This window comes from Callithrix jacchus, chromosome 5 (assembly GCF_049354715.1).
Source record: "Callithrix jacchus isolate 240 chromosome 5, calJac240_pri, whole genome shotgun sequence".
Lineage (NCBI taxonomy): Eukaryota > Metazoa > Chordata > Mammalia > Primates > Cebidae > Callithrix > Callithrix jacchus.
In genome coordinates this window covers 107,341,870-107,356,256 of record NC_133506.1, presented here as the reverse complement: position 1 = coordinate 107,356,256, position 14,387 = coordinate 107,341,870, and positions in this window count along the sequence as shown.

Sequence of the window (14,387 nt, the reverse complement as noted above, 5' to 3'; positions counted from 1 at the left end):
TGTTGAACCGATGAAAACCCTTGTTTTCATATCTCTCCAACTGATTAATTTTTTTCATCTTAACTACTGTCATGTGAAAATATTAACTTTAAGTATTTTGTGACAAAGCAGCCTCTTGGAGAATGTTCTCAGAGGGAAAGACTGCCTCTACCTGCTTCTTGATCCTCCTACCTCCTCTTGGTTGATTAGCCTTAATCTGATGATCTTCCATTCCAGCTCCCCATGCTAAGATGCCCATCCTTAATTCTAAAAAGAGATCCTTTGCTGACTCAGTTTCATGGATGAATTGATGAGTTGACCCTCTTTCACCAAGATGCCAACAATACAAGGATAACTTTCTAGCACTTGCCTCAAAACAACTCCTCGTGCAGCCTATGGGACCAACACAAAGCAATACAATGACCCCCCCCTCTTTTATCCAGACTTTTATCTAGACTGAAGTCACTGGCATAACAGCCCAAAGTCAGATGATACTTCATTGTCCTTCCCCACAAATACTCCACCTGAGTTTTTCAAGTCTCTTCCCCCATGGGACCTCATTCCCTCCCCAGCAACGTCTCTGGTGCTCTTCTTCTGAGATGCTCAGTTCAAGGACATCTGGTTTTCCTGAACTGTCTTTATGTCCTGAACTCCAGGTTTATTCTGCTTGCATTCTTCATGTAAATTTGATCTTACTGAACAAAACACAATCTTAAGCCAATTCCAGTAATTTCCCCCATTGCTCCTCTAAAGATTTCAGCATTAGGTTGTGCTCATATCACACCAACAATGTCTGATACACAGCCCAATAAATATTCATGGAATAAATGAATACTCATAGCAAAACCCCTTCTGGTTGATACTGATTTTAGCAGTTAAATTCTGACATGCCTAGGCATGACTGTCTTATTTATTCTCCTTCAGGCTTGCTAAGATTCATAAATCTGTAAATGCATGTCCTAATACTCAAACTTCAGAAGATTTGTGTCATTATTTCCCATAATGGTTTTTATCTGATTTTCTCCTTCTTTCATTTCTGGGACTCCAACTGCTTATAAGTTAGAGATTTTTATATTTCCCCTAGAAGTCCCTGAAACTCTGTTCTTTTTTTTCCTTATCTTTCTCCTTTGTTTCCCAGATTTAGTCATTTGTATTAATCCACCGTCAAGTTCACTGACTCTTCTGTCACTTCCTTTCTGCTGATACGTCCACCTAGTGAATTATTTATTTTAGATAATTGCTTTTTAGTTCTAGAATTTGTATTTTGTTCTCTGTTACAGGCTCCATATTTCTGTTAAGATTTCCCTTTTTTCATCCATTATAACCATGTTTCCTACAATTGTATCTTCTTTAACACCTTTGTGTGATAATTCCAGTCTGTAGGTCATGGAGATGGCCTCTATTGATTGTCTTTCCCTTTGAGAATTGGTCATATTTTTGTGTCTTTTCATATGTTAAATACTTTTGAATTATATCTTTTTTTTTTTTTTTTTGAGATGTAGTCTTGCTCTGTATCCAGACTGCAGTGCAGTGGCACAATCTCAGCTCACTGTAACCTCGGCCTTCCAGGTTCAAGTGATTCCCCTGCCTCGACCTCATGAGTAGCTGGGACTATAGGCACCCAGCAACATACCTGGCTAATTTTTTGTGTTTTTAGTAGAGACAGGGTTTCTTCATGTTAGCCAGATTGTCTCGACCTCCTGACCTCATGATCCACCTGCCTCAGCCTCCAAAATTGCTAGGGTTATAGACCTGAGCCACCATGCCTAGCCTGGATTATATCTTAATTTTGTGGATTGTTACATTATTAAGACTCTGGATTCTGTCACATTACTCTGAAGAGTGTTAATGTTTTTATTTAACAGGCATCTAACTTGATTAGATTCAAACTACAAACTCTATCTCATCTGAAGTGGGCAGCAGATCTAATTTCATGTCCGGTGTTTTGGCCTTAGCTGCAAGCTTCTCTGCATGCACGTGTGACTCAAGGATCAGCCAGAGACTTGGACAGAACTTATTCACAGAATTTGGGGCTCTCTTCTCTGATTATTTCCTTTCTACAATTCATTCCCTCATTTTCCAGCAATTGTCCTCTGTCTCTGTCCTCTGGTTCTTCAGGCCAGAAGGACGGGTTGTAGGTTTTCTATCAGAATATGAGATGCTCTGTGCTATGTCATGACTGTAGCTTCCTTCAAACCAAACGTCATAAAAACGGGAAACCCACTTCACGCTAGTCCCTTCTTCCAAGTTTCAAATATGCTACACAATCTGCCTGTCTTTGTTCACTACTCAGAGCCTTTCAGATTTTTATATTTTACCTAGGGTTTATGGTTATTAACTAAAGGAGGGTCAGACTATCAGGAGCACACTCCATAGTACTGGAGAAGAACCAACACACAATCAACACATGGACTTTAGAATAATGTTCCACATTTTCAGTTCATTTATACACCTATTTATTTGTAGTGCAGATTCAAATACCTTTAAAACTATAATTTTTATATTTTTGTTTTTTTACTAATTGGGAACCAAGAAATTATGACAGATAGGTAGAAAAGAGTTATGTTGAGAACTTTCAGCAGAGGAAAGCTACAGCAATTGAGAAAAATTCTGGAATTTCCTGGTAGCTGAGAAAACAAAGGAAATTACACAGATATTATGTATTTCAGAGTATAGTAATGGGAAATCTGCAAATCCACTGTCCCTGGTCCTGAACTCAATGGCGTGATGTGTCTTCTCCTGTCAGTAGTGATACTCAAATATGCCAAGTTACTCATTATTTTTTTTAATCCGGGATTTAAGGGTTAAATGAAATTACTCAAGTAAAGAATTTTTCATAGTGCAGGTAGAGAGCAAAGATAACAATAGTGGTGGCGGTGGGAAGATAAACTCTACATTTATCTTATCTTTGTAAAGGAGAACCAATTTCACCTCCTGACAGATTTCAACCCAGTACATCTGTGACTCCTAAGTCAGAACGTCACTCACTTGATTTGGCTCCAACATGAAGCTGTCTCCAAAGAACCAACAAATCCATCATCCTGGAGGCAGAACACAGTCTGGATTCTGGCCAGGTTTTGGGCATTAGGCCCCCTGGCCCCTCAGACACTTCACCAGTGCAAGCACTCAGGAAAGGCCCAGGTGCCAGCTGGGAACAGCCTCAGGCTCCTCCAGTCAATCTCCACATAAGTGCTGCAAGCTTTGTTCTGAGGCATTAATCAGAGGAGCAATGGTCTGGAGAAGGTGCTTGGGGAATGAGGGAAGCACCGTGCACGTTAATCAGCCTTGCGTGTGGAGCCAGGGCTGCCTTTCATGCACAGTCTCTATGTTCCAGAGCCCACTCCTCAACCCCACCAGAGGCCACCAGGTGGGGCGTGGGCTCTTAGCTGTGTCTCCAGCCATGGGAGAGGAGGAGACCCTGCACAGAATAATCCACATCCCCTCACATGAGAGTCAGCTGGCTGAGCTTCTGCTTGTACTCTGCCTAGGGAAGGGGCAAAGGAAAAGGTTAGTCTATGTTTATGATTAGGGTTTCATTGGTGACCACAGTCAGGATTTTAAGGTTAGGGGTAGAGGTCAGTATGTGGTAAGGATTAGGGATGAGTATATAGCAAGGACCAGAGCAGTCTATGGCCAGTCTGCCTGTGGCTCTGTTTGTGATGAGAATAAAAACTAAACTTATATTCACAGTGAGGGCTTAGCTGAGGGTCAGAGTCAGGGTGCCAGGGACCCTGATTAAAAATCTAGCACCTCTGGCCCAGGTACAGTGGCTCACACCTGTAATCTCAGCACTTTGGGAGGCTGAGGCAGACAGATCAGGAGTTCAAGACCAGCCTAGCCAACATAGTGAAACCCGGTCTCTACTAAAAATATAAAAATTAGCTGGGCATGGTAGTGTGCGCCTGTAATCCCAATTACTTGGGAGGCTGAGGCAAAGGAATTGCTTGAACCAGGACCTGGGAGGCAGAGGTTGTGGTAAGCCAAGATTGCGCCACTGCACTCCAGCCTGGGCTACAGAGGGAGACTCCATCTCCAATAAAAAGAAAAGAAAAAAACCTAGCACCTCTGAAGTTCTCTCAGCCAAGAAGGGTGTCAATTCGTGTGAGGGCACTCAGGTGCTCATTTCTCAGAAGCCACACATGCTGTGTCTCCCAGGTAACTGCACATAAGGAAAACTGCATCATAATTACTTAGAGATGTTTGTTTCAAAGGCAGATACTGCAGGCCCGCCCAATAACCATGAACCTAGGAAGCTGAAATTCACTGAGTTTCCCAGCAATTCTGATGCACTCTAAATTTGAGGCCCTCTGCTTTAGATCCCCCAAGGTTTTCCTTCCAAGGAGAGGAATGCTGCATGGGAAGCAGCATTCCTTACAGCCCCAGGGCATCTGTGTGCAATCCCAATCCCCTTCCCCACTCTGGACTTAGAGCTGTGGCAGATGCCGCGGTTCCCTCCCTGCCACCTGCCAGCACAAGAATGTAGAATGTAGATGTGCCTCAGAAGTCAGCTATGTCCTCCTTTGGTGATAGTGAGGATGAATTTGGATTTGACTATGTGCACCCCTGGCTGGCTTCTCCCCGTCACAGATAGCAGACCCTACATAACAGTAACAGTGATCATAAATAACAGCAGCTCATATTTATGTAGCACTTACTATGTGCTACATATGTGCCAGCCATACAGTGACACATGAGTTACAAGTATTGGCTCAATTAATCCCACAACAACCTTTGAGGTAGGTACTATCATTTTTCTCATTTCACAGATGAGGAAACTGAGGCCCAGAGAGGTGAAGAAACCTGACCAGGGCCACAAGAATAAAGAGAGGCAGAGCCCAGACTGATCCTGGAACATACTCTCATCTGTGATGCTCTAGGCCATAGCAAATAATCCATGATATTGTTCCCCCAAAATGTGACTACTTATTAAAACAGACCCTATAGTAAGTACTGTCACCACTAACTCCAGCTGTTCTCCCTCAATACTTAATCAAACTCTCAATGTATCTTATCTTTGTAAAAGGGAGCCCATGCCTCTTCCTCATCTGAATTTCTCAGAGATGTGGGAAAACTTTAGGCCTGGCATCTAATTTCTGGATGTTGACAGAGATGCTTGCTTTTGCCTTCGCCTCTTCTCCTGCATCTCTGACACCTGCCTCAAGAATCCTGCTCCCTGCACAGTCTTTTCTAACAACAGGACCAGGGAGGAATCCTAGACAGAATTCATGTTCCCCAGGCCTGGCCCTCAAGGTTCTCCTATAGCGCAGGCCTGAAAGGGGCTTCTCGTCAGAGCTGGCAGTTTACAACCATGACAAGCCTCTCCAGAAATGGCTTCCTAAAGAAACATTGCTCCTTTTCCTTTGTATCACTGGGGACATTGGACATAATTGTGATAAACAGGGGCTTCTCTCTGAACCTAGGCCACCAAAATGGGAAGCTGACGGCTCCCTTATGAGGGTCTCTGCCTAGAGAAGAGCCAAAGGCAAAGGCTAGTCTATGTTTATAACTCAGCCAACTGGAATTTGGCTTTTTGCCCTCTAGTTGGTGATTTTAAGACATGAAAGAAAATGTCATTCGTTTCACTTGTTAAATATGCATTTCAAAGTCAAAGTAATATATACAAATATTTTAAAAATTCAGGCCAGGCACAGTGACTCATGCCTGTAACCCCAGGGCTTTGGGAGGCTGAGGTAGGAGGATCACTTGAGGCCAGGAGTTTGAGACCTGCCTGGGAAATATAGTGAGACCCTGTCTTTACCAAAAACAAAAAATTAGCCAAGTTTGCTGATGCATGCTTGTGGTCCCAGTTACACAGGTGGGAAGGTCGCTTGAACCCAGGAGTTTGAAGCTGCAGTAAGCTAGGATCATGCCACCTCACTCCAGCCTGTGTGACAGAGAGAGAGACCTTGTCTCAAAAGAAAAAAAAAAAATCAAAGGTTGTAGAAGGGCTTAAGACGAGAAGAACCCCCACCACCACCCCACCCCCAGATGATACAGTTTCCAGTGATAGGGAAATGCTGGGAAGAGAAGGGAATGGTCCCTTTAAATAACACAGACAGGGGGAAGGGAAGTGATGCTTAGAGGAGGGCATGGTCCCCGGCTTGGGCTCCACTCCCACGGACCTAGGTGAAGACAGGCGTTTCCCGCCGAAATGTTGCATTTCCCAAGACCACCCCGACCCACCACACTTCCATCCTGGGCCTATAAAAACCTGAGACGCAGTGAGCAGACAGGCAGTCGTTGAGAGGAGCACAAGGGTGGAAGAAGACACAAGCAGCTGGATGTCCTTGTGCAGAACCTGCAGGTGGAAAAGCACACTGACTAGCACGTAGGCAGGCCATCCATCAGCAGAACCATACAGAGTTTGGTCAGAGTGATCAGAGAAGAGCAGGGCCTCCAAGTGGCCCAACTCCAGGGGAAAACTATCTCCCTTCTGGCTCCCCCATCTGCGGAGAGCTACTTCTACTCAATAAAACCTTGCACCCATTTTCCAAGTCCACATGTGATCTGATTCTTCTGGTACATCAAGGCAAGAAACCCCAGGACACAGAAATCCCTCTGTCCTTGTGATAAAGCAGGGGTCTAACTGGGCTGGTTAACACAAGCCATCTCTCTCCTCTAGGACAAACTAAAAGCACCCTGTAACACATACCCACTGGGGCTTCAGCTGTAAACATTTACCCCTAGACACTGCCATGGTGTCAGAGCCCCACAGCCTACCTATCTGTATGTTCCCTTAGAGTTGGAGCAGCTGGGTACTGAAGAAGTGAGCCACCCCCAATTGAACACCCTGCAAGGGGGACAAGGATATCTTTGCCGTTTGACCAGGACTCAGAAAATGCCTATTGATTGATACCTTCACATTTCTGCTTATTGGTTCAGAATCCAGTGGTGTAGAAGTGGAGCTTTTCCTCATTCGTTTTGTTCAACATCACCTGTGAAATGTGATGCTTATGCTGGGTGGGGGACTAAGACAAAGGTGAATTAAACGTGGCCTCCCACCTTGAAATCATCTCTGTCTAGGGGATGGGGGGTTGGGCATCAAAACAGATATTCGTAATACCAGAAAGAAGTACATAACTGGCAAAATACAAGTGCAAGTAAGCATTTTGGGAATCCAATGAAAGCTCCCAGGAGCTTAGGATAAGAGGAGTTGGGGCGCGGCATGGGCTGCTGGGTACCAATGTTTCAGCCAAACCTTGAAGAATGGTAGGGAAGACATAAGCCAGTTCTTGCAGGTGGAAAATTTCTGGAATGTTGGGGGAAAGCATGCTGATCAGAGAGGGCCAGAAACTCTGTGACCTTCATCCTTCAACCCCTGGGGAGCTGCATTTCAAAGGGCCTAGATTTCCTTATATGTTGGATGGGAAAATAACACTGGTCAGATTACATGGGTCAACACGCATAGAGTGCTTGCCACAGTGCCTGGAAAATAGTAAACTCAATAAATCTTGCTAATAACTCTAATTCCTCCCTGCTCCCCGAACCCTACCCGCTGGGGTCACCACCTGCAGGGGTGTGTCCTGCAGACCCTGACTCAGTGACAGATGAATAAAGGACACTGACACACGCATATTATGCTTTGCCAGTTCCTGTGTCTGGGCGGCTTATGGGCACCCTGGAGAGTGCTGTAAACAGTTGTGACCACCGGCCCCCACCACCCAGTGAGACTCAAATTTATTTAGTAAAGTTTAATTGACAAAGCCTTGAGTCAACACCACTAGAGGTTGAAGATTAAAGGACAGGTTCCTGTGGCCAAAGCAAACACCATTAGAGGGTAATCAACTCCCTGGTCAACCTCCCCCAGGAGAGCCATCCAGCTCAAAGGTTAGTTCCAAGACCACATGAGTAAACAAGCTAGCTAGGTAAACTACTCACATTCCTTTGTATTTGTGCCCTAATCTCTCACTCCTGCAAAGAGACTCTGGCTGTCTTCAGCCAAGAACTATAGAAAAAAACCCTAGGCCTTACAAAAGGGTTTGAGACTACATTCTATAACTTGCTCTAATATTTTTTTCCTTAATATTTTTGCCATCACCCTGAGTAAATCCCCATACACACCTACCCCAGATATTCCTGACTGCACTCCCTTTGCCCTCCAAGTTCAAAACAGCAGACTGTCTCACCAAGATCCTCACCTAAACTAAATGAGGTACTTGTTACTGGAAGGCACCAGTATCTGAGAACAGGGAGAGCCTGTGCTCCAGGAAGGCTCTTTCCAGGGGTGTCTGGTGCATGTCTTCTCAAGACCCCCACATGCAGGACAGCTGCCTCCCAGTGGCAATCAGTTTGGGGCTTCTAAAGCAGATGCACAGGTCTGAACCCCTGAGGTGGTGTCTATATGGATGAATATTCCCTCTGCAGCAGCTTCCGCAAAGGCTGGTTGGAAGAGTGGTTTTTGCAAGGGATATATATTAGCTTCATGGGTTTGCTGCCTTTAATTTTTGCCTTCTTATTAGAAATACCACCTCAAACCAAAGCCCCAGGTGTGAGTCAGACCATGTACCCTGCCCCTCCCCAGCATGGTATAGGGAGAGAAAATGACTCCTAGGTCTGACAGGTCACTAAAAATGACCTAGTCTGATCAATGAGGTGATGACTGACTTTAACCTCCCTCTTAGGAGATTGTCTAGTGTCTGCTAACATACCTCCAGCAATGTTCTCACCACCACTCCAACCATGTCATCCCAGATGTGAACAGCTCAGACTGAGACAAATCTTTTATGTTGAACCTAAATCTATCCATCTGAGGAAGGGTTAATGAGACAATCACTAGGCCCTCCTTGTCAGCCCTCCGCCTTCCTACTTCCCCCACTCTCCGACTCTGCCTAGAAGCATTAATTCCATTATCAAATGGTCAGCCCAGGGGAATGAACTTTTAAAGGCTTAAAGCAAGGTAGGTTAATTAAAATCTTTGATCAAAGCCCCATAAACAGCATAAAACTCCTCTCTCTTAATTATCCTGGATGGTCTCACAAGCATTAAAGCCAAAAGGGATAAGATGAAGAGGCAGGAAGAATGTCCTAGAAAGCTACAGACCCCTGCCGAGGCCACCAGGTTGCTACTGCCATGGGGGCCCCCACACTGGGGAATCCAGGGGAAGCTAAGAAATCTATCCTCGCTTAGCTAACAATTACCCACAAAGCACTTCTTAGATCAGTTACTCTGCTAGAAGTCAGGAATACAAGAAGAAAGACCCAGACCCTCCCCTGACAGACCCCAAGAAGAACAGGCAGGTAGGAAGAGGCTGCAGAGCGGGAGCTCCTGGCCCAGCCCAGGAAGGTCAAGGAAGGCCTCCCGAGGAGGCGGCCTGGAGCTGGGACACAAAAGGTATGCTGGAGTCAGTGATCTAAGTGCCAGGCAGAGTGGAGCAGCCTGGGGGGTGAGGAGGTGCTGGGCAGGAATAGGAAGAGGGCTGTCGAGTAGGCAGAGGCAAGAGATGGAGAGGGGAGCAGGGCCAGGGCACGGAGCATGTGGTGCTGAAGACAGTTTCCAGGGGCACTGGGGATCATTGGGGTGTTTGGGTATCTCTCCGGTCTCATCTCTCACCACTACCTAATAGAAAGGCCAGTCTGGCTACATCATAGGGAGAATGGGTGGGCATGGGGAGAGTGAGCCAGGGGCAGGAAGCCCAGGTTGCTGACATTGTCCAGGTGAGAGAAGGTACTGCCCAATCTCAGGTAATGGCAGGAAATGGGGTGAGGAGGAAAAGTAGATGGATTCAAGAGATGTTTGGGACAAGTCAGCAGAATCCAGGTGATGGCCAGGCTTCCTTCTGAGGTGTCTGGGTGGGCGATGGCCCTTACTGAAACGGAGAGTCGGTTGAGGGCTGGAGATTTAGTTTTGGACACTTTGAGTGTGATGAACCAGTGATCAACTCACATCCCTGCCTCTCCCACCCATTCACCCTCAACTAAAACCCTCCATGACTTCCCACATCTCTTAGGATGGAGTCCAGAATGCTCAGGAGGGCTTTCTTGTACTCCTGGCATCTAGCAGAGCAACTGATCTAGGAAGTGCTTTGTGGGTAATTGTTAGAAAGACCTGGCCCAGGGCTCTCCCTGCAACTTACACGGTGCTCTCCCTTCCTGGCCAGCTTCTCTCCAGCCACAAGGACATGTGTCTGATCTACAAGCACCCCTGGAGACTTCCTACCTCAGGGCCCTTGCACATTCTGTTCCCTGGGTCTGGAATGCTCCATCTCTCACCCTCTCCCCCAGCTCATTCTTCAGATCTCATTTTTATCATCTCGCACACAAGGAAGTCTTCTCAGACTTCATCCCAAGGACCAGACAGCTGGTTAAAAGTGCAGACTCCCCAGCCCCACTCCACCCCATGCCCCAATTCTGATTCAGCAGTTCCTGATGGGGGCCTAGGAATCTGCATTTTATCAAGCCTCTCAAGTGGTTCTAAAGCCATAATCCACAAACAAAGACCTGAGAAGCCCTGTACTGCAATGTCCTGCCAGCCCCAGCAGTAAATCTCAGCCACTGCATAGCACAGAGGGCGGCCATGGAGTCTCAGCTGCGCCCTCCACACTCCATATTCTCTGTTCCAGGTCAATCATTAGCATGTTATTATGTTGATTGTAATAATAATTTTATATGTGAAAAACTCATGCTTTTGTAGACTTTTGTAAAATATTAATAAGAGCATCCTTAGAAAACTCCATAATTTTTATTGATCATTATTAACACACAATCCAAATAAAATCTACATCCTTTCTATGGAATTGCAACTTCAAGGGACTATCCTGGCCCTCACCCTGTAATCGGATGGTTCTCCTTACACTTCTGTGTATAGAAATTCTGACATGATGATGTTGAAATTTCCCTAAGCCCTACGTATCGCAAAAACAGTGATGGTTAAGAAGTATTCGAACCCTTCCTGGGCTTGGGAAAAAAGCTCACTGCGAAGAACCACCCTCCTCCATATGACTTAGATCAGACCCGGACTGACCACCTCGTTAACCCAGGACAAGGCCAGACACAGACTGTCTTAATTCCCATTCTTTTTCTTGTAAATGGTTAGCTGAATTGTTTGTCCTCCTGAAGCTATCTAGACAGAGAGAAACATTTCCTGTTCAGGTGACTGATGAATACTCCCTGAATACAAAAACAATTCAACTATAATATTGCCCTACCTATAACTTGGCTGTTCTTCCCTCTAAGAGTCTAAAGCCTCCCTGGAGTGACACCCTCATCTTCGGATCTGGGGTCTGCTCCACATTGCATAAATGAAATCCATTTCCCCATGTGTTTGGTTTTGTCTTTGACAGGCACCACCACAGTTGGTCTCTATATTTTGAGAAGATGGCTGCGCGCCAAAATCAGAACAGGGAACAGGGACAAGGTCTCATTATGACCTCCAATTAGACCACTGGTTACTGCCCAGAGAGCGGGGTTTCTGTGTCCAAGGGTCAGGGGCTATGTGAGCCTTTCTCTGTGTACAGCAGTGAAGGGATGATGGGGCATGGTGGGGAGAACATGGCATAGCAGGAGATCATGGGAGGAAAGGAGTCCCCAGACCCCAAGAAGCAGGGGCCAGGGGTCCAGACCTTCTCTAGGCGGGTACATTTCTAAGCACCCTGCAGCCAGGGCAGAGGCTGTGTGGCTGCTTCCTCTGGCAGCCACAGATGAATGGGAAATTGAAGCTTTCCTGAATCACCACCATCCTACCCCAAACCCTGTGTTGTGCCTGGCCATAGAATTCAGCAGTCACTAAGAGAAGGTTCTGGGTGAGCAATACTCACTCTTCTCTGTCTTTACTCAGGCTGCTTCGTCCACCTCACATAAGCCTGCCCCCTTCTCTTTGGGTCCTGCTCACTCTTCTAGTACTGATTCGAATGCCTCCTCCTCCAGGAAGCCCTCCCAGCTGTTCCCCCATCTGAAATCTGAAATCAGGGGAATGTTTCTCCTTAAACCAGCAGGTCTTAGAACCAGAATGTGGGTTCAAATCTCCACTTAACTTCTAGGTACCCTGTGGCCTTGAGCAAGTTGCTCAGTTCCCACTGAGTCTGCTTTCTTGTCTATAAAAAGGAAGTGATAAACTGTACAGGACTGCCTGGGGATCTTGTTAGGATATGCATTCAGATTCAGGGGCCTGAGATGAGGCTGAGAATCTGTCTTTCTGAAAGATCTCAGGCAAGGCTGCAGCTACTGGTCCCGGGCCACACTTCCAGTCACAAGACATCTTACATTCAGTTCCTGTGATGCATACAGAGAGTGCTTTAAAGGGCCAAGCCCATATTAGCAGCTAAATAAGTGGGAGGCTTTATTAATACTATTATCATCTCTATCACCTGTGCCTGACACACAGCCGGTGCTGGAAATAATGGGAGCTAGTTATCTCCCCTGCTACCTGGCGAGTGTCCGGAGGGCAGGAAATGTGCCTAATTCCTCCATCAAAATGCCTTGCACATAGAAAGCTAAGCCACACAGCTGTGAAGGAAAGAACAAAGTCACTTCTCTCAGTCTCTGTGAAGGGGTCTGTCCTGTGTTCTGTGCGTGGCCGGGGAGGGACGCTATCTGCCATATCCCAACCACTTTATCCTGCAGGCTGAGTGCCAGCTTCCCCCGCAGCCTCCATCCTCAGAAGCCAGTTTCTCATGGAAATGAGCTCCCTGCCTCTGCGCATCTGTACACTGAGGAAAACAGTTGGCTTCATAACCTTGGCGGGGGAAGACAAATAAAGGAGTCTCGAGAGATTTATCAGAGACCACAGGAAGCTGTAAAACATATGTTGCAGCATATTGATCTTTGACAAACTCCAGCAACAGAGGAAGTCCTTTCCCGCCTACCCTAGCTAATGAGGACCTAGGGGCAGAGTCCTCCTCCCAGCTCCCCCAGCAAGGTTCCATCTGTGCGTCTCCATCTCAGGCCTGTCAAGCTGGCTGCAGATGAATCCACACCCAGCTGAGAAGCCCCTTCTGCCTCCCAGGCCCTGAGAGGCAGGTGTGAAGCCGAAGTGCTGGCAGTCCGAGCCCTCAGTGGCACAGCCTAGTTTGCTCCCCAGGTGCCTGGAGCCCTTCTGCCTTCAAGTACCATGAGGTTAGTCAGGTCCATTGTCATGAGGTTAGGTCCATTGCTCCAGAAATGGGTAGGGCAGTTGCAGCTTTGAACAAGTACTTCTCTACCCTGGCTACACATCTGAATCCCTTGGGGAGCCTTAAAAATACATGGATGCCAGCCAGGCACAGTGGCTCATGTCTGTAATCCCAGCATTTTGGGAGGCAGAGACAGGCATATCACAAGGTCAGAAGATCGAGACCATCCTGGCCAACATGGTGAAATCCCGTCTCTACTAAAAATGCAAAAAATTATCTGGATGTGGTGGCGCCTGCCTGTAATCCCAGTTATTTGGGAGGCTGAGGCAGGAGAATCGCTTCAACCAGGGAGTCGCAGGTTGCAGTGAGCCGAGATCACGCCACTGCACTCCAGCCTGGGTGACAGAGTGAGACTCCGTCTCAAAACAAAAACAAAAACAAAAACAATACGGATGCCTGGAATTCTGAATTCTGGGGCGCTGCCTGAGCATCCAGGTTTTTAAAAGCTCTCCAAGTGATTCTAATGAGCACCCTAGGATGCCAGGCCCTGGCCCAAGAATAAACTTACTGCTCAGATTTCACTTTCAAAATGGAGCTTTTAAAGACTTCCCTGTAACAGTAGTCAACATATTTTTTATTCGCAAGAGAAAGAGTTTTCTTTGTAAGTGCCATCAAAACAAAACAAAGCCTCTAGAGTCCAGATCACAGAGTTGAGAGGATGCTAAACAGGAGGCGAGAGCAGTTTTTTCACTCAAAAAGAAGTTAAATTATCTTAGAAGAAGAGAGAAATTTGGCCAGGCTCTGTGGCCCAAGCCTGTAATCCCAGCACTTTGGGAGACCGAGGTGGGTGGATCACTTGAGGTCAGGAGTTCGAGACCAGACCAAACTGGCCAACACGATGAAACCCGTCTCTAGAAAAACTGCAAAAATTAGCTGCATGTGGTGGTGGGCCCCTGTAATCCCAATTACTTGGGAGGCTGAGGCAGGAGAATCACTTGAACCCAGGAGGCAGAGGTTGCAGTGAGCCAAGATTGCACCATTGCACTCCAGACAGGGTGACAGATAATCCATCTCAAAAAAAAACAAAAGGAAGAGAGAAATCTGAAAGATCAACAAGGTGGCTATAGATTTTTCCTTGGACCCCAGAAAAGGCGGAGAGCAGAGGGTCTTTTGTCTGCCTCCCACCCAGAACCCTGGCAGCCACTGGGAGGAATAAGGGGTGATATCAAGAGAGTACAAGTGTTAGCTGAGAGGGGAGTCTGGAAGAGCCCTCTTCCTGACTTGTTCTCATGTCCTATGTGGTTCAGAGACCTGGCTGAGCTGGAGTCTAAAGACTATTACAGCAGTCCAACCTCCCGGGCCC